The sequence below is a fragment of the Zootoca vivipara genome, chromosome 1 (assembly GCF_963506605.1).
Source record: "Zootoca vivipara chromosome 1, rZooViv1.1, whole genome shotgun sequence".
Classification (NCBI taxonomy): Eukaryota; Metazoa; Chordata; class Lepidosauria; order Squamata; family Lacertidae; genus Zootoca; species Zootoca vivipara.
This window is the reverse complement of record NC_083276.1, coordinates 50,036,808-50,055,770: the sequence shown is the minus strand read 5'-3', so window position 1 is coordinate 50,055,770 and position 18,963 is coordinate 50,036,808. Positions and strand designations below refer to the sequence as shown.

The 18,963-nt window shown below is 43.3% G+C and overlaps 1 protein-coding gene across 8 annotated transcripts in view; it reads left to right on the top strand.

Annotated features, from left to right (window-relative positions):
- DGKZ (diacylglycerol kinase zeta) overlaps positions 1 to 18,963 on the top strand; it is a 142,893-nt gene that overhangs the window by 66,675 nt on the left and 57,255 nt on the right. For 2 of the 8 annotated variants that reach the window (XM_035115471.2, XM_035115409.2), the window contains exon 1: positions 10,251 to 12,144. The exons of 5 other annotated variants lie outside the window; for them this stretch is intronic. The gene's annotated coding sequence lies outside the window, so the exon portion shown is untranslated. Of the gene's footprint in view, positions 1 to 860; positions 959 to 10,250; positions 12,145 to 18,963 lie in introns of those variants that run through there. One more of the 8 variants, XM_035115464.2, reaches the window with a different exon arrangement.

Below are 18,963 nucleotides of genomic sequence, written 5' to 3'. Positions count from 1 at the left end.
CGGTACCTATTTATCTACTTGCACTTGACGTGCTTTCGAACTGCTAGGTTGGCAGGAGCAGGGACCGAACAATGGGAGCTCACCCCGTCACGGGGATTCGAACGCCAACCTTCTGATTGGCAAGCCCTAGGCTCTGTGGTTTAACCATAGGAAAGCCAAATTCCATGCGTTGCTGAAGACAGAGGAAAGGAAGTCCTCCTTCACATGGCACATAGTTCTTAATGGCATTCAGCGCCATGAAGATGTAGCGATGGCCACAAACTTAGATGGCTTTAAAGGGGGGCAGGGTAGATAAATTCATGGAGGATAAGGCTATCTACGGCTACTGGCCACGATGACTATGTGCACTCCCTTAATAGTAAAAGGTCTCTGAGTATCAGTTGCTGGAGGACAATGGGAGAGGGCTGTTGACCTTGTGGGCTTCCCAGAGGCATCTAGTTGGTTAATGTGCCAAGAGAATACTAGACCAGATGGGCCTTTTGTCTGATCCAACAGAGTTCTTCTTATGCTTTTACATTCACACTTTGAATGTAGAACCCAAAGTGATTTTAGAGGCAGTGTTCTCTGGATAGCTACGTAGTGGTCTCTGGGTCTGCTTAGAAGAAGAGTTCCTTTTGTGACTTCAGAAAGGGAAAAAAGATTGTCTGCCTATATGATGGCATTGCTGTTTGCTCTGAGTGCTGTTCTGTGCTCCATAGACGTGTCATTGGCATTCAACTTTTTATCTGTTCTGGGGAAAGGTGCAATACGTCTGCTGTAGTAAGTACAATAGAAGCAGAACAATGGGTAAGAAAGGACAGCCTTTTCTCTTAGACATGGGCATGGCTGGGTCTTGCTGACCACTGTCTTTGTATCCCCAGACTCCACCTGTCCCATGGTGATGTCCTGCCTTGCCACAGGGCAGCCAACCTGGCTGATGGGGAGTCCACAGGATAAAGCACAGGCCAGCAGTATATAAGTATGTGGTCTTTTTACTAGCTTGCCCAAGCTCTGTGGTGCTGAAAGGCTGCAGCTCTGTCTATGGCTGAGCAAAGGTTGCTTTTCCGCCTACATCTCATCCTGCTAGAGCTAATGGGGGCCTCTGAACCAAAGGCTGCTTACTGGGTCTGCATGAGTCACTAACCTTTGTGCCAAGGAGCAGCGTTCGGTGCTTGAATATGCAAATCTGGAACCTCGTGTCTGCGTGTACAGAGTGAAATTTATCTCTTCGAAATGACCTTACAGAGTGAGGCTTTCCCCTAAATGACTGACACTGGAGGGTGGGCCAGCTGTACCCAGAGAGGTCAGCTTGGAGTTGCCACTTAATTCTCAGCTACTTCGTTTTCCCCTTAGCAATACCAAGCAGTAGTTGCATATTAGAATCATAGAATTGTAGAGTTGGAAGTAACCCTGAGGGTCATCTTCTAGTCCACCCCACTGCAATGCAGGAATCTCAGCTAAAACAGCCATGACAGATGGCCATCCAACCTCTACTTAAAAACCTCCAAGGAGGGAGTGTCCACCACCTTCCAAGCTTCCACGGTTGAACATCTCTTACTCTCAGAAAGTTCTTCCTGATGATTAGTCAGAATCTCCATTCCTGTAACTTAAATCCATTGGTTTGTGTCCTACCCTCTAGAGTAAGAGAAAACAAGTTTGCTCCATCTTCCATGTGACAACCCTTTAGATATTTGAAGGTGGCTATCATATCTCCTCTCAGTCTCCTCTTTTCCAGTCTATACATACCCAGCTCCCTCAACCATTTCTCATAAGGCTTGGTTTCCAGACTCTTTATCATCTTGGTCACCCTCCTCTGCACCTCTGCACATGTTCCAGTTTGTCAATATCTTTCTTAAACTGTGGTGCCCAGAACTGGACACAGTACTCCACGTGGGGTCTGACCAAGGCAGAATAGATGGGGACTAAGACTTCCCTTGATCAGGGCACTACCTTTCTGTTGATGCAGCCTAGAACAGCATTAGTTTGTGTGTGTGTGTGTGTGTGTGTGTGTGTGTGTGTGTGTGTGTGTTTTGTTTGCTGCTGCTGCTCCTGCTGCATCACACTGTTGACTCATGGTAAGCTTGTGGTCTACTAAAGACACATAGATCCTTTCCAACTGTACTACTAGAAATCCAGGTGTTTCCCCATCTTGTATTTGTGCAGCTAATTCTTCGTGCCCGAGTATAGAACCCTCCATTTGAAATTCACTCTGTTAGTTTGGGCCCAGTTCTCCAATCTGCTAAGGTCATCTTGAATCCCAATTCTGTCTTCTGTGGCAGCAGCTACCCATCACAGTCTGGTGTCATCTGCAAATTTGATCAGCATCCCCTCAATTCCTTCATCCAAGTACGTTGAACAATGATGGGTCCACAGGCTGACTAGTCGGTAGTTACCTTGGCTGCCTCCCCCTGCCCTTTTTGAAGATGGGGACAACATATGCCTGCCTCCGGTCTTCAGGGACCTGAACTGATGTTAATTGTGGACATTGTAAAACATGCACACCAAACAACCGTAATATAATGTATTTGTCATTAGTGGCTACAGTTAATATTGTTACATGGACCAAGACCTATTCCCCCACCCAATAACAGTTGTTTTCAAACAATTATGAATCTTGATGGGTTGGGGGGGGGTGTATTTTAAATATTTTGTGGCGTGTGCATTTTATTGACTATTCTGCACCCCACTGAGAAGATTGTTAATCTTATACTTTACTAGACCTTGGAAAAGGAATATTGGAGATCTAACCACCTGCATCTTCTTTGCAACTCCTTTCATAATTTTGTTTACTTCCATTATTCTTGTATCTAGACAATATGAACATTGTAAAATTTCCTGCCAGCAGTGAAGAGCAGTGTGACTGTACTGATGCCCATCCCAAGGGGCCTGATCTGAATTCACAATTTCATAATAGCCTTGCTTTTCTTGGTAGATGTTTAGTGGGTAAGTCATATAAGTTTTCCATCTTCATAGAAGGTTATCAACAGAAATGAGTCTCTGGTTTTTCCCCTTTATCCTCTGCTAGATGTGAAAGGTGGGAGTCTCAAGCTTCCTGTTCACTCTCTAATACTTTATGTCACTCCTTTGGGTGGATGAGGACAGTTGGAGTTGCCATTTTGTGTATGCTCTGAGAGAGACCAGATTTGTGAAAAGTTCACAGCTAACTTATCCCCAGGAATAATTGACATTTGTAAACATTTTTCCAATAAAACATTTATTATATAAAAAAACCTGACGCTGTTTGTCAACCACGTAATCCAAGTAGCAATATTCTCAATGAGCCTAAGGAATCCATGAGTTTTGCCACTCTGCTGGCAGATGAGTGTTTTCCCTGTGCAAAATCCCTTCTCTTACTGTTGGCCAGAATAGGAATTGAAATGATGCCATCAGAAAAGTGGTTTGATGCATGTCAAAATCCTGTGTTCTCTTTCACCAGCAAAAGTTAACCCAATACAAAAGGTGTTGGACTGCAACTCTCCAGCTAGCATGGCCAGTGGCCTGGGGTGATGAGAGTTGTGATCCAACAATATCTGGAGGGCCACCGGTTTCCTATCCCTGCATTATAGAGTTGTCACACAGCCCTAGCTACTTTGATCTCAAGAGCAGCTTGGGAGATGTGGTACTGAACTTTAAACACCAGGGGGAATATGTGATCCTCTTTCTAATGCAGACATATGTTAGAAATGGGCCCCTTTTCAAGCACTAGCTTTTAAAGTGTACCCAGTGATAAGGCTTTTTGCAACATATTCTCCTGAGAAACAGGGACCCAGGGAGCGCTGTGGGTTAAACCACAGAGTCTAGGGCTTGCTGATCAGAAGGTTGGCTGTTCGAATCCCTGCAACGAGGTGAGCTCCCGTTGTTCGGTCCCAGCTCCTGCCCACCTAACAGTTCGAAAGCACATCAAAGTGCAAGTAGATAAATAGGGACCGCTCTGGTGGGAAGGTAAACGGCGTTTCCGTGTGCTGTTCTGGTTCGCCCGAAGCAGCTTTGTCATGCTGGCCACATGACCTGGAAGCTGTCTGCGGACAAACGCCGCCCCCCTCGGCCTATAGAGCGAGATGAGCGCCGCAACCCCAGAGTCGGACACGACTGGACCTGATGGTCAGGGGCCCCTTTACCTTTACCTCCTGAGAAACACTGCCCCAGCCCAACAGTCCTTAATTTCATTAGGAATTGCTTCTCTTTGAATATTTGCAAGCAGGTATCTCTTCCCTGGTCTCCTTCCCCCCCTCCCTTCCTCTCTCTCCCCCCCCCCCCCCCGCCTAATAGAAACAGAGTATTGTAATAATTGTCCATTTGGGAATGGAGCCCTGTAGAGACTTCCCTGGGAAGAGGGGAGGAGGCTGCTGTTTAGTGCCTTTGTAGAGCACAGAACCCTCCATAGCATTTACTCATTAGCTTCTACCCTGCTTTTTCTGACACTCAGCTTTGCGCTCAGGGGAAGTTCATTTAAAAAGGGAAGCCATTAATGAGAGCTTGCTAGCCTCCCTACTGAGAGCTCTCTCTCTCTCTCTTGCTGCATAGATATTGTTAACCCTGTAGCACCAGGACTTGCAGCAGCTGTTAGGTGTTGCTAACAGACACTTCCAGGAACTGTACAAGGGAAGTCAGCATCTAATATTTCCTATAGCAGTATCCCAGAAGTATGTTGAGGAATTAGCTTAGATCAGAGAAAAAGCCCTCCTGAAAAATATATATTTCCCAATAAGCTTTGATGCTCAAGAAGAAATGGTGTTGAAATTTCCCTAGCTAAATAGTAGAAGTAGATCATAAACTAATAGTAGAGTTTGAAGGAACCCCAAGGGTCATTGAGTCCAACCCCCTGCAATGCAGGAATACAGACATTGGCACGTAATGCCGTGGTGCTGGTGAAGCTCAGCAGGCATAACCCTTTTAGTTGCCTAGATAGGAAACCATCAAGGAACTATGCATGAGAGCTACTGCAACTCCTTGGAGCTCCTTTAGTACTAAAGGAGCTTGCAGATGTAATCTCAGAACCTCTGTCTATAATCTTGGGGAATAGTTAAAATAAAACCACTTTGCTTTCTGTAAATGAAGGGGCTATGTGTGTTTCAAATGATCAAATCAACTTTAATACCAGCAAGATTGCACTCTTCCAAAACTAGGGCTGTTGCTTCATTTTAAAAAGTTGATTAATTGCATGAGTTTAAGATTCATTAATAAAATATGCATATGGGTAAGAACAATAGATCTGAATTCTGAAGCAAGAAGCATACTGCCTTTGTTTTTAGGTGTCTTAGCCTGTGTCTTAGCAGGCATCATCTTAGAAGAAGCATTCTCTCCTAAGGAAGAGAAAATGAGAGGTGTGGCGGTGCCTCTTTTAAGATGGTGCTTGCCATTCAGCATTCCCTAAATACTAGTACAGTTGTACCTTGGAAGTCGAATGGAATCCATTCCGGAAGTCCGTTCAACTTCCAAAACGTTCAAAAATCAAAGCGTGGCTTCTGATTGACTGCAGGAAGCTCCTGCCACCAATCAGAAGCCCGTCGGACATTCGGCTTCCAAAAATACTTCACAAACTGGAACACTCACTTCCGAGTTTGTGACGTTTGGGAGCCAAAACGTTCGGGAACTGAGCTGTTTGACTTCCAAGGTATGACTGTATTCTTGTAAATACTTGTGAAAAAACCTTGCTATCCAGTTAATTTTGGGGGAGCTCTGGGATGAATAAAAGTTTTGAAATTGATCAATCTATTAAATGCTGCAGCGCAATCTAAAACAACATTTAATCTGTACCTAAGTACTTGAAATTCAAGGGGACGTTGCAGTAAGAAAGTGTTCTCACTTTACTAGAGCTCTTCATGCCCATAAATGGACACTTAAACACTTCATCGCCTATGCAAGTTTATTATGAAGCAAGTTATCATTAATTTTAGTAGACTTTACTTCCAAGTACAGTCATACCTTGGGTGTTGAACGCCTTGCGACTCGAACATTTTGGCTCCTGAACTCCACAAACCCAGAAATAAGTGTTCCGGTTTGCGAACTTTTTTTGGAAGTCGAAATTTCCAATACGGTTTCCAAGGCTTCCGATTGAGTGAAAGCTCCTGCAGCCAACCGGAAGCTGCGCCTTAGTTTTTGAACATTTTTGGAAGTCGAACGGACTTCCAGAATGGATTCCGTTCAACAACCCAAGATACGACTGTATACGTGCTTAGGATTTAAGCCTATTTATTCCCCTAAGCATGCTTAGCACCACATTGAGCTCAGTAGGGCTTTCAAGGAAATGTGAAAATAATTGCAACCATCCATTTGGGGGGGGGGTGTGCCTGGAGGAATCACTGGGGGTGGGGATCCTCCTTGGAGTACTGTTTAGTTTAATTTTCATGCTTAGATGTACTGTATCTTCAGAATGCCCAGACTCAGTGGGGCAAGTATGTAGTTTCTCCAGTCTCAGTATGTGAAGCCTGGTAAGAATGAAACTCATTATTACCTATTTGCCTCATAATAGAATCTCATCATATGTTTTTATTCATAGAAAGTAAACTCTTACAAATTTAGGGGAGAGGTATCAAAAGAGGATATACTATTGCTACACAATATATCAATTTGTTTATATCCTGTTTGCTGATAAACAACATAGAAGAAACCTTTCCATCTGCTACATAAGAGTACTAACATAAGCACCTTTCTTTAACAGTCCAAATATATTAAATCTTATATAAACTTTTTTCATACTTGCAGGCTGTCACCTTATGAGTACAAGTTTTCAACTAAATAAATCACTACCTTAGAATCTTATACTTCGGGACCATTTCTCCCATTACACTGAGTGTGCCGTTGCCATTTCCATTTTCCACTTTGACTACAGGAGGTCATAGTGAATACAGGAGGCACTAGCGTGTAGTTACTTCCCATTATATTTTTGTATAGCTGTACGGTGTAGCTTTAACTGTGCTTGTATCGGGTCCCCATAAATGACTCTTGCATTTCTGAGAAGAGGACCTCAGTCCTGCTGTATGGAAGGCCAGTCCGTGATTTGCAATGGATCGCTTGTCAAAACAGTGATGAGGAACCTCAGGCCTGGAGGCCAAATGTGTCTGTCTCTAGTTCTTGGGACTGAAATAAGCCTCTCTCTTTTTTCAGAAACATTTATCATTTCAGATTTAATCTATGAATTTGGCAATTCATACTGATGTTTATCTGTGATAGGGGTTTTTGTATTTTTATCTCCTCATGTGATGCTTATTCTGTGCTCATGTTCTTTATTGAAGCTATTGTTCCTCGCTCTGAGATTTTTGGATTAAGGGTGGGATGTAAATATTTTAATTGATTCTTTTATTTATTTATTTAATTCAGTAAATCTCATATAATTCATCAGGCATGATTTATTTTAATTGAGTAACACCCCCAGTTTTCCTGGAGGACTGGTTTTAAACTTTCTTGCTTAAGTGACTGAACAAAAGATCTGTGAAGATTTTTTAACATGTATTGTACTTTTGCCACAAACTTTGTTCACCGAAAATTGTTACCTACTTACTGTCTTTGGTATTTCTTGCCACGTTGATTCTTTTTCTCAAGCAATAAGTTCCTAAACCTCAGTGGTCCAACTCATGAGTTAATTTTGCAAAGATATGTAAATTCCCTTCTGCGCTTGCGTTTTGGGGGCATACAAATCACATTTGCAAGCTAGTTTATTGCAAGAATGAAACATTAGAACAGGCATAGAACTTGGCCCTCCAGATGTTTTGGGACTACAGCTCCCACCATCCCTGACCACTGGTCCTGTTAGCTCGGGATGATGGGAGTTGTAGTCCCAAAATGTCTGGAGGGCCGAGTTTGCCTGTGCCTGCATTAGAGGCATCTTTTGTGAGTTAAAACTTTTATCCTACCACTTTAGCAGCTGGAATTTTAAGAATTTTATATTTGCCAAATATTGTATTAAAGCCATGAGCTTCATTACCCACGTTGAGTATCCTCTTGAATCATAGAATTGTAGAGTTGGAAGGGATCCCCAAGGATCATCTAGTCTAACCCCCTGAAATACAGGAGTGCAGAAGTGTCTTAATAGCAACACCTCATATTTCTTCCCTGAAGCTCAGGGAGTTGTCCCATTTTTTTCTACTGAGAGGTGGAAGTTTTCTCAAGGCCACTCAATGAGCTTCATGGTTGAATGTGGATGTGAACTGCTCCTTAATTGCACCCAAAAGCCATTCTTGATATAGCTTTGGCCTGGAGCATCTTAAAAATGTGGGGGTTGTAATTTAGCTGCCCAGAGCATCTGCTATGATATTATCTGACTTCGTTTCTCTTCATGCTAGAATTTGAAAGGCAAGTGAGAGAAATTACGCTTTCTCTAGAGTGTTGAGATAGTTACATTTGTCCCCATTTTGCTGAAGAAAACTGAGTAATCACCTTCTTCAAGCCAGTAATTTCTTTGGCCACTGGAGGGATTGTTTTTTTTGCCACATCAGCCTCCTTGTAAGCTAAGATCTTATTCAGATACAGACCCCCTTTAGGTAGCTCCTCCCACCCCCAGCCATTTGAGGTGAAGTGAGTGGCAACAAGGGACAGGGCCTTCTTGGTTGTAGCACCTTGCTTGCGGACCTCTCTCCCAAGGGTGTCTCACTTGGCAAATGTCTGTTAGGTGCCCGGCAAAGGCAGTTTTATTTTCCCAGGCTCTGGTTGATATCAGGCGTATTTTCATTTCTGCTGTGGTTGTTTTTAGAGCTGCCCTTTACTGTTGCCAGCTACTGCATATTGGTTATTTTACTGTGCTTTTTGACCTATTGTCACAGTAAACTGCCCTGTGATCCTCAGAGGAAGGACAACATATAAACTAATAATAATAATAATAATAATAATAATAATAATAATAATAATAATGTAAACTGCCCTGGAAATGTTGAAAGGTGGACTCAGCATTTATTTAATATTTAAATAATATTTTGACAAATGCACTTTCCCCTGCTGCTTCTCTTGGGCTGTCACAGAACTCTTGGGCTTCCTTTCCTTTAAGCTGGCATAAGAATGGGCCTGGAGCTGTATCAGCCACGGAGAAAAAGAACCCCTTGGGTGTACAAGGATTGTGCTTGATGCTTTGGAAAAGTCATATGACGTGTCACACTTTCACAGATTAATGCATAAGTATGTAATGATCATGGCTATGGAGACTTGGGTCCCTCTTTTTACTTTGGTTAATGACATCCTGTGTTAGGTTTTCTTGTTATACATCAGCAGAGTAGCGGTAAGGCAACTTCCCCCTCCTGTATCTGATACAGCAGTATGATGAGTAGAGCTAGCAATCGGTCCAGAAAGCGATGGGCTGACATATTACTATATGCTTCTTGCACTAAAACTGCCCCCCCTTAAGATGGTATTGTATAGTCTCTTCTTTTTCTTAAACATCACTGTATTCTAAATTACTAAGTGCTGCCTGTGTGCAAAGCATCTTGGAATGAATGAATGGTTTCACTGTCTGTAGGGCAGTTTCTGGATTTAACACTCCAACTGTCATTATTTCCCAGCTGAGTTATTCTGCATACAATGGGCTGAAATTTCATGAATATATCGTAATTAAAGTATGGGAAGAAACAATTCTCCAAGCCCCAAGTTTTTCCCTGCCAAATGATTCTACATAAGGGCAACTCCATACTTCCTGCAGCAAATGTGCTTCCTGCATTTACAGCAAGAGTACGGTATTTAACATAGCAAATACACAGTGGGTCCACAGCAAACACCTATGTACATGTGCCTGGCGTTGTTTGGCTTCCCAGGCACAAGGGCTTGTTTCATTTCTTTTAAGGTGCATGTAAAAGTGAGTTGGTCATCCAACAGTAGTTCTCCTAATTGTGAACACAGTTGCTGAGTGCTAACGGTGCAGAGTCAGAGCAGGGCCACTGAGAAACAACAGGGGGGAATTGGCGCAACTGGGAAAGCTGCAATGCTAGCTTAGCAGCTGGTGTGTTGCTGCTACTTACTAGGAGGGAGAAGAGATGGGGAGGCCAGTGTCGCGCAGTCACAGTGGCTGGAGTGTCCACACTGTGCCAACCTCCTCACAGCCTCTCTTCCTCCTGGTAAGTGTCAGAAACACAGCTGCCTGGACACTAGCTTTGCTGCTCTTCTTCCCCACCAGGCTATCCACTTCTGTAGCCAGCAGAGCCTCACAGTTTGCATAGGCTCTTTCTTACCCCACAAATATCTCAGTGGGGATGGAGCGTGTTCAATAGCCACATAATGTTCAGTGTCACTTGGAAAAGAAAAATAGGAATTGGGGGAGAGGGGTTGGGGTTGGGGGTGGGTTTCCTGCTTTGAGGAATGCCTTTCTGGAACCCTGAACAGGATTACTCATGTTAGGTGGGACTCTATTTTTGCGGAACTAGGGAGGGGTACAATTTACCTTCCTCAGTATACTGCAACATTTTGTAGCAGTTGACATTTTTATTTTGTTTTTGTTACGGGAAATGCTGGTATAAAGTAGCATAGCCAGCACACTTCCAGCATGAGCTAAAGAGCTCCACCCCCCCCCCACCCCCAGTTACTCTCTCTTGCAAGGGCTGAAAATAGCAGTCAGTTAAGTATCTTAATATTTGCATGTTCCAGTATGAATGATTTTAAAAATTAGAGTGCTCAGCATTGTGGTTAACCATATTTGGTTAGTCTGCCATTTTAGGCTGCTTTCCAAATTACATATTATTCCTCTGTTACACAGTGGAGAAGAAAGCATTATCTTCATTAAATATTAAAATGTATTCCTGTATGATGATCCTGTAATATGTATTTTATTTAGTTAAGAGGAAGATTGTAGTGAACTTTGATGGATCTCCTTTTTGTTGGGGGGGGGGCAAAAGGAAAACTAAAGCTTGTTGAAAGCTGCTTTCATCTACATGTTTTAAAAATGTGTCCAGCTTATTAACAAATTAATTGTAGCAAAAATAAACTATCTTATTGATTTAATGCCCGCATGTGTGTTTCACATCTTTCACTTTCACAAAGTAAAGGTGTGACTCGTAAGATTCTTCTTGGCTCCTTTCCCATAATTCCATTGTCCACGTTTAAGAGGCAGTATAGCACAAACATTGTGCAAAATGAGACCTGGAAAATGTGCATATTTGTGCTGAGGAAGCAGAAATGCAAATCTACCTCTGTAAAATTTATCAGCTTCCCTTCCATCTGCGGTTCCATCTGTATGTACATTGCATGTGAGAAGATATCAAGGGCTCAACTTAAAGGAGTTGTATCAAGTGCAATAGCTGTTCGCAGCTTGCACGGGAAGTCACTCGGGGAAATATTTTTTGTTGTCATCATGGAGTAGGATATCATTCAATGGCACTTTGCTTTGACTACCGTGGGTGGGGCTGCTTGTCACTCTTCACTCAGGTAATTGAAGCAGTAGCAGTGGCACAGTACCCCCATTAGAACCAAGTAATAAAACTAAGGTGTTTTCCTAATGGGCCAATATGGTTGTCTGCACTATTTGATAGATATGTCACTGATAAGCAAAGCTTATGACTGAGTGCAAGGTCTCTTTAAGCAGAGAAACGACTGGATGGGAAGGAAATGAAGCAATGAAGAAAGTGACCTTTTGCAGTTGCAAAAGTGGGTCAATGCAATTGTACTGAAGCAGAAGTGGGTCAATGCAGGTGTCTTCTCAAGAGATCAGGATTCTCTTGAGTCCCCTTTAAGGGATGTGTATGCAATGCTTTTAAAAAGTTTGGCCAATAAAATACTTCTGAATCAAAAGTGTGTGTGTGAAGTTAGAATTGTTTGCATGCTCTCTTGCCATCCACCACTGACATGTTGTGTTTTAAGATAGAATTAATAAAATAAAAAGTTGCTAGTTGGCCCCTGAGTAATATAGCTCTGTTGTGTGTTTCATATTCTGCAAGGACTGCCTGAACGCTGAACTTAGCTGGGGTCAGTAAGTGTGTTTGTGTTTGTGTCTCACTCACTCACTCACTCATTTCATCCCCGCCCCCTTAGAGGTAGCCGCCCCCATAGCTGCCGTAGGAGGAAGTGCCTGTTGGTTATTTTAAAAAGGGCTGTCATGATTTGCAGCATGGGGAGGAGGCAGTGGGATAAACAGAGACCTCTCTCTCCAAACTAGGACTGAATCTCTTCAGGGCTGGCAGCCTCTCTTCCTCCTGCAGCTGCTGCCCAGGCTCCTCTTCACCTGCAAGAATTCTCCCTTCAGCTTCGGATCAGGTCACAAAGGCTCTGCCCGTCCCCTCCTCTTCCTCCCCCACCCCGTGTTTAACCGTTCTCTGCTTAGGGTTTGCCATTCAGGGTGAGGAAGTGAGGCGGTTTTGAGAGCGGGAAGGGAAATGCTGGATCTCTGTGTGAAATAGCCTCACCCTTTGACTCTGGAGACATTGCAAGAGAATTTAGCCATGGCAGGAGAACAGGATGAGATCCTTTGCCGGGTGGGTTAAACATTGTTGGAAGCTGCTCAACAGTAGCTTCAGAAGCTTCCGGAGGGAGTGTTAATGTAGGTCAGTTCTTTTGTCGTTTGTAACCATAGGTTTGAGGGGATTTGCAGTTAGGGCCCCCTTTGTTTCCAGCTTGGGGGGAGAGTTTTCCGTCTTCTCTCTGCTTTGTTATGAACCTGGCCTTGAAAGAGAGAGAGTTTCCTGAGGCTGGAGGTGCAAAGTGACTTCATTTTTATTTTATTGTAACAAACTTGAGGCCAATTTACTAGTTGCGTTTGGATGTCGTGTAGCCTTCAAAGGTTGCCTTTAATATGTTGGGATGTGCTGAGCTTGGTTTCACAAGGTGGGGAAACAGAAGTTAGCACAGGGCAGTGTGCTTTTGCGTTTACCCCTTGGGTTTTTATTTTCACCCATGAGGTGTTTGTATGCACCTGCATCCATGTTGAAGAACCTGAGTTATCTGGTTAGGAGAAAACCATTAAACTGGCATTGTGCTGTACCTTAGCAATTTTTTAGTGCTCGCGGTGGGGGTTGATTCATACAGACATCTCACTGCAAAGAAATGAGGACCGAATGTTAAGTCACCCATAAGATCTTCACCATCTTAAAAAAAAAAAAGTCTCGTGAACCAGATGGTAGTGTGACTGGCAAGTGGATGAGATGGTGAGGACAGCTGCAGCAGTAGTAATAGAACAGGCTTGTCTGGTTAATGCAGCCTTACTGGGCATTAGTCTGCTGAATGATGCAGGTTGGCAAGAGGGTATCAGAGGTCCTGTTTGGTTTATTGAGCAGGGTCCTCAGCAGTTTTTTCAGAGTTTGCATCTGAGTCTCTGCCCCCAATCACAGGATACACAGTGGTGGCTTTTTCTTTTTATCAGTAGATCACAGGCCTGGGACTGCAGCAGGGCCTTGTTTTCCCCCTGTTCAGATTCTATGCTGGAAAAAAAATATGAAAGAAACTCTTTAAAAAATTCCTCCCCATCTTCTGTTCTGTCAAGGGATTTGTGAACCAACAGCTGCTTTCCTTACACAGACCAGTTGTAAAGAGCAAGTCCCTCTGGCAAAGCTCGTCTAAATTTACTTGTGTGAGACAAGGGTTCTGTATTCCCAAAGCGGAGCTCCCATAGGTTAACTTCCTTGTAGCCAAACTATTTAGCACTGTACCCATAGTTTTCAAGGCTGCCTTCTGCCTTTTAACATTACGCCTGAAATTTTCCAGACTGGGCTTTAGGTATCTTAAGAATGCTTTCATCTTCTCAAGGTACCGTGTGCTATGGTGAAATGTGAAGATGTTATACAAGAAGTAGTTCCAAACTATACCCTTTTTAAAGTATGCCATCTGGCAATCTATATGTAGAGTGGCAAATGGTTTGTGTCATGCCGTGCTCTCCATGGCTTGGATGAAGTGACTTTCCTCCATGCCACAGCAAACCTGAAGGTATAGAATAGTGGCGAAAATGGTCTGTTCTGAACGTTGAGCTGTCGCTTTCTAAATGGTGGAAGCCAACATGTGGAGGGACTTAAAATGGCCCCTATATGGCTACCATAAACATGTACACATGCTGTAGGAAAGGCATCCCCAAACTCTGCCCTCCAGATGTTTTGGCCTACAACTCCCATGATCCCTAGCTAACAGGACCAGTGGTCGGGGAAGATGGGAATTGTAGTCCAAAACATCTGGAGGGCCGAAGTTTGGGGATGTCTGGACTAGACCAACGGGGTACCTGCTGACCAAACAAAGAGCAAGGTGTTTAGGAACCCCAACTGCTGACATTTTTACTAGATAAACTAATAATGCCATTCACCTTCCTAGTCGACAGGTGATTGGGTTTTCACAGCACTTGACCTAGCCTAAGAACCTAGAATAGCCAATATCTGTATTCTCGATCGCTTAATTATTTTTCTGCACAAGGTTGGTCAGGCTCCATAATAACGTTTTGTTCCAACCAGCTGTCAAGGCTTCACAGTTGAGGAGCAGATGTGCCCAGGCACTCATACATGTATAAATTTACTTATTGCATATTTGAAAGAGATGGTAATATTAAAGCATGGAACAGCTCTATTTTTACATAATTTGAAAACACGTCAGCCCAAAGGGAGAGGTCTCTTTCCTCTTGGGCAGGCTGGATTTCTTTTATGACTGCAATGCTTGACATTTCTGTGATGACCTTTTGGTTTTGAACCAAAAAACAACAACATATGTCTGAATGTCAAGGTGGGAGGGGGCACTATAAAATATGTTACCATAGTTCCAGTTTAAAGTTTAGTAGGCTAATACTTCTGGCAAGGGAAATGTCATAATAATGTACGTTGAGGATGTACATCAAACACAAGTGGGCAGTTAAGGGTTGAGAACACCACACATTCCTTTATTATTCCCTTACAGTTTTGGATTCTTATGTTTTCTATCATTCAGATATATCTCAAGTTATATTTTGTCTTTTGAGGGATATGCCCTAAAAGGAGGCATGTAATTATTTACTTTAAAAAATATCACAAAGAACTCTGTGCCATCCCTTTAGGACCTTGGGAATAGCAGGGTCTCTCTGTTCAGTTCTTGAGAGTTGAGGTACATGTTAAATGGTGCTGAGAAACTATGTTTTTCACTTCAGATTTTGGGGTGAAAAGCTGGACGGGGAAGATTCTTGTTCTTTCATTGAGCTGTTTTACTGCTATTCACAGCCCTCATCAGCTGCTATTTTGGCACCACTCTTTAAAAATCTAACTCCTTCCTGCAAATTTAATAAACAATGAGGTTTTCACAAAGCCAGTCAGATAAGCTGGCTTGTTATGATTTAAGAAATAATAATAATAATAATAATAATAATAATAATAATAATAATATATTATTTCTACCGTATCCATCTAGCTGGGTTTTCCCAGCCACTTTGGGCAGCTTTCAACAGAACATTAAAAACAGAATAAAACTTCAAACATTTAAAAAACTTCCCTAAACAGGGAAAGAGCGGATTGTATATTTTTAAGTAAATAAAATAAATAATTTATAATCCAGCCAAAACTAATTGACTTAATGATGACCTAACTTGTGTTTGTGAAGCAGACCATCTTTAAATGATGCTGAAGAAGCAGGCAATTGGGGCTGCAATGCAATCAAGCTACAAAATACCAGTATATGGAGAGGCGGGTGCTGAAGGGAGATCATGTTTCTGCTTTTAGCGCACCCAGTGTTGTGGCCGGTCGCTTTGGAAAGTGGGTGGCTGCGTGTGTTTGTATGGAGGATTGAAGATTTCTAGCACCTTTTGCACTCCCCCCCCAAAAAAAACCCCCAAGGCAAATGGGGATTGCACTGCTACGGTTGGAGGAATATATTTACAAAACGCACACACGCACACTTTCCGTCATTTCAGCTTGGTATGCATCACTTCAGCCATTTGGGCATATCAGAAGTTTTTAATGAGAATTAACGGGGAAGGACTGTAGCAGAGTGGTAACATAAAAGAACAGGCCAATGGGCCATCTAGTCCAGCCAGATGCCTTTGGGAAGCCCATTAGCAGGACCCTGAGTGCAAGAGTGCTCTCGCTTCCTGCAGCTCTAGCAACTGTTATTCAGAAGCAGACTGGCATGCAGAAGACCCAGGTTCAATCCCTGGCATCTCCAAGCATGATGGGGAGAGAATACTATCTGAAACCCCAGAGAGGAGCTGCTTCTGCTGCCAGTTGATGTAGGCAGCAGTGAGCTTAGATCAGGCATCCCCAAACTGCGGCCCTCCAGATGTTTTGGCCTACAACTCCCATGATCCCTAGCTAACAGGACCAGTGGTCAGGGATGATGGGAATTGTAGTCCAAAACATCTGGAGAGCCGAAGTTTGGGGATGCCTGGCTTAGATGGACCAATGTTCTGACTAAGGCAGATTTCCTATGTTCCTGTGAACTAAATATGAAAGTTGCACCATTTGACCTTCCATCTTGTTGCAGATATGGGGCGCTGGGCTATAGTTACTTAGCATTTCCTATTTCCTATCTGGATGTGTTGAGAGCAACTCCTTCTTTATTGCTTCTCATGTTCCTTCCTGCCATTTAAAACAGGATGCAGGGCTGGGCCCTGGTGAGTAGCAGGTCCAGTTCAGCCCACAAATGCCCATTTTCCATGAACACAGTATGCAGCATTGCTTTGCTTGTCTCTTCTGCTTGGAGTGCAGCCTTCTAACAGTTTATTTTAGTGTAAATAGCATTGTTTAAACATGGCAGTGAATGCATTTTACGGCATGTTTTCCCTAGTCTAGATGGTTATCTATGTGATGTTTGCGTGTGCGTGAATGTGAAGAATGTCTGCCTTTCTGCCAGATTTGGGTAACTAAGTAGTAAGACTATATATCCTGCTGCTGCGCATTAGGCTTGATACACGGATAAGGAACGAAGCTGTGGAACCAGGAGTCTGCCATCCCTTGCCTGCTGTGACCTTCTGTGTCTGGTTCTGCATCCTGGGCAAAAGCATATTAGCATCAGTGTAACATTAAGATTGAAGAGCTATGGTTACTGGGCAGACTGGAGCCAGCAAACACAAAATGATATTAAGAAGAACTATCTGCAACTTTTTGAGGTAGTATTATAGTATTATCTGATGGCTTCAACTTGCAGAGTGGTTCTACATTAAATTTCAGAAGTACAGAACTTTTATTGGACAGGGGAGTTGGTAATTTCACACACACACACACACACACACACACACACACACACACACACACGTATTTTAGTGAAGGCTGGATTATGGCATTCTGCTTGGCAAGACAGAAATGAAATAGCTTTATGGATTATGCTCCCCTGCCCTGTCATATTTGATAGCTGGCTGTGTCCTGAACAGAGCTTGGGAAGGGAGATGGTTGGTAGCCTCTTGTAAACTGTTCAAATCAGGCCTCCACTTCTCAGCATTCCTGACTATCGGCCATGCTGGCTTGGCTTGACGAGAGGTATGATTTAAATATTTTGGAGGGCACCAGTTTGGAGAAGGTTGCTCTAAGCTTTATGATAGGAGTCTGGGGTATAAATAAACCTAAGTGTAAAACAGGAAGGCTGCAAAATATTTCCACTGCCTTATCAAAAGTCTGCAAGTCCAGAAATTCTGTCACTCCTTCAGGTACGAAGAAGGAAAGGTAAGGGGGAGTTATGGTATTTCAGAATAAGGTCAATGTCTCTCTTTTGGGTCGCCTTGTTAACCCACCCATCTCAGTTAATAAACCTTCTCTGTATTATTTGTTTTTGTTAGTTACACAGGCTTACAAATGGGCTTGTCCGATCAAACCCACAGGGTTGGAAGATCCCCAGAAAGGCATCTAGTCAGACTATCAGATATGTTTTTCTGTACCCAGTAGAGATAGATGGATATCCATCATTTCACCGGGGGGGGGGGCGAATGCAAGAAAAGATTCCACAGCCTGCCTAGGCAGTTTGCTCCATTGTTGTGCCATATGTTTATAGATTTATACTTTGAAAGACACAGACCAAAAGAAAATAATGGAATTTCTTTGTCCATTCAGAGGGTTTCTAGAGGAACAAAGGTTACTCCTGATGTGGTTGGATGGAGTTGCTCTGTGTGTTTTTGGGGGGGGATATGAGCTGATTCTTTGTGGGTTCTCAATGCTGAAATAATAAGAAAAGGAATATTTGCTAATAAGTTGGCAGTGTTCTTTGATCCTTACTGTAGAGCTTTCCTCACTGACCTCTTCATGTTGATGCACTCCATAAGTACTTTAGGACTTTGTTAGGACACGTGTGAGTTAAGTGTGCCTGCACATCAAATTTAAACCAGTTTCAAATTCATTTAATGGTCATAATGGTGCTCAGCCCAGGCATTATCATTTTGTGATGAGGGTTCGTGATTTCTGAGCCTTTTCACAAAAGTACAGTATCCAGAGTCTTTGGAGGAAGGGGCCATGATGGTTTCAGTGTGTAAGGTAGTTATTCCAAGAACTAAACACATAGAGCAGGGATGGAGAGCCTGTGACCCTGCAGACTTGGTTGGCCTCCAACTTCCATCAGACCTATTCAGCATGTAGGTTCCCCCCCTCTGGCATAGAGGCTGCTTGCACATTCATTCCAAGAGACCTGCACATGTAACTGGAGAATTATTTCTGTGACTACCCTGGCCTGGCCAGGTGTCACGGTGCCGTCAGGCAAGGAATGTCCAGTGTGAGCAATTGTCTCTTTATTGTCAAAAGTACACTCCCAGTTTTGGAAAAGTCATGTCCGTCATTCCTCTGTCTCTCAGCTACCGGTACTTCTAGGTGTACACTTGATGAGGCAGTTGCTGCAACAGAGAGGTCCTGCCCCGACCTCAGCTTATGTATCTCCCCCACCTGAACTGCACACAGGCAGGCGAAGATTCTACCTGCATGTAACCTACTTCTGCTCCTCTCACCTCTGATCCTGGGAGACAGTGCTGCAGGAGAGGTGGGGGCAGGAGGAGGAGGAGGTGTGGAAGCCTTTTTCTCTACACCAGCCTGACCTCTCCCTCCTGCACTTGTTCTTCACTCTCCAATCCTGCAGCTTCTTCTGCCTCAGGCTCTCATCTTCCAGCTGTTACAGGCTCCCCTAGACCACTGATCCCGTCTTCCAAGACAGTCTCCAACCCCAGTT